Source organism: Parus major, chromosome 23 (genome assembly GCF_001522545.3).
Source record: "Parus major isolate Abel chromosome 23, Parus_major1.1, whole genome shotgun sequence".
NCBI lineage: Eukaryota > Metazoa > Chordata > Aves > Passeriformes > Paridae > Parus > Parus major.
This window is the reverse complement of record NC_031791.1, coordinates 966,782-968,819: the sequence shown is the minus strand read 5'-3', so window position 1 is coordinate 968,819 and position 2,038 is coordinate 966,782.

Below are 2,038 nucleotides of genomic sequence, written 5' to 3'. Positions count from 1 at the left end.
ACTGAGCTGGTGCCTCCCTGCAGGGGCTTGAAAACAACTGGAATAACTCTGGAATAAATTCTGGAATAACCCTGGGACAACTCTGGACTAACCCTGGGATAAACCCTGGACTAACCCTGGGATAAATTCTGGAATAACCCTGGACTAACCCTGGGATAAATTCTGGAATAAACCTTGGACTAACCCTGGACTAATCCTGGGATAAACTCTGGACTAACCCTGGAATAACTCTGGACCAGCCCTGGACTAACCCTGGACTAACCCTGGGATAAACTCTGGACTAACCCTGGACTAACCCTGGGATAAACCCTGGACTAACCCTGGGATAAACTCTGGAATAACCTCTGGAATAAACTCTGGAATAACCTCTGGAATAACCTCTGGAATAACCTCTGGAATAACCCTGGACTAATCCTGGACTAACCCTGGGATAAACTCTGGAATAAACTCCGGGATACCCTCCCGGGGCCCCGCGCTGTCCCGGCGGGGTTGGGGACAGGGACAGGGACAGGGACGGGGACAGGGAACAGGGACGGGGACAGGGAACAGGGACGGGGACAGGGACGGGGACAGGCGGCTCCTCCCTCTGTGCCAACCACGCTGGGACCGAGCCCAACCCTTGAGAGGGAAAACATCACAGCTCGGGGCAGGAAACAAAACACAAATCCCGGTTTTAGAAGGGAAGGAGCGAAGCGAAGCGGGCTGAAGATGAAGAGGGGAGAATCCCAAATCCCATCTGTGGCGGGGAGGATCCAGGATGGAGCCGTTTCCCCTTCTCCGCCCCCCGGGCTAATTTTACCCGCTCTGGCCGGGGCTCGCAGCCCCTGGTTCTCGTTACCTCCCCGCCGAGCTGCAGGCACGCAGCGTTTTTGGAAAGTTAACAGGGCAGCAGAAATATCCTCGGGTTGGTTTTGCCTTTGGTCACTCCAAAATTGGGAAAAAATTACTGAGTAGAAAAAGGAGGGGGAAATGAAATGAAATGAAAAAGTAAAAATAGAAATAAAAATAATAAAAATAGAAATAGTAATAGAAATAAAAATTAAAAAAAATAAAAATAAAAATAGAAATAAAAATAAAAATAAAAATAAAAATAAAAATAGAAATAAAAATAAAAATAGAAATAGAAATAGAAATTAAAAAAAAATAAAAATAAAAATAAAAATAAAAATAAAAATAAAAATAAAAATAAAAGTAAAAATAAAAATAAAATTAAAAATAAAAATAATAAAAATAGAAATAGAAATAGAAATGAAAATAAAAATAGAAATAAAAATAGAAATAAAAATAGAAATAAAAATAGAAATAAAAATAGAAATAATAGAAATAATCAAAATAAAATAAAAATGAAAATAAAAATAAAAAATAAAAAATTTAAATAAAAATAAAAATAATAAAAATAGAAATAAAAATAAAAATAGAAATAAAAATAGAAATAAAAATAGAAATAAAAATAGAAATAATAGAAATAATAAAAAGAATAAAACTAAAAATAAAAAATAAAAAATTAAATTAAAATAAAACATAAAAATAAAAATAAAAATAAAATAAAAATAAAAAAAAAATAAAAATAAAAATAAAAAATAAAAATAGAAATAAAAATTAAAATAAAAATAAATAAAAATAAAAATAAAAAAATGGCCTAACTCAAAGCCAAGCAACAGAGATTAGATAAAAATAGGAATAATCTCTGGGCTCTTGGGGGGTTGATCGTGCTCCAGGGTGGAAAAAAGGGGGAAAAATCAAAATGTAAAAACCAAAACAAGGGAAATGTGCCCAAGACAAGCCGGAGGCTGCAGCTGCCCAGCCCCAACTGGGGGTCCTGGTTTGGGGGGAAAATCCACAATTTCCTTCTTGGCACTGCTGGGAGGAGAGCTCGGAGTCAGGGAGGGAGATGGGGATGAGATCAAGGGGGTCAGGGACCTCTGGGAGAGGTGGAAAACGAGGGAGGGGGGAAAAGGAGGGAGGGAGGAAAAGGAAGGAGAGCAGGGAAAAGGAGGGAGAGCAGGGAAAAGGAGGGAGGGAGGAAAAGGAGGGAGGG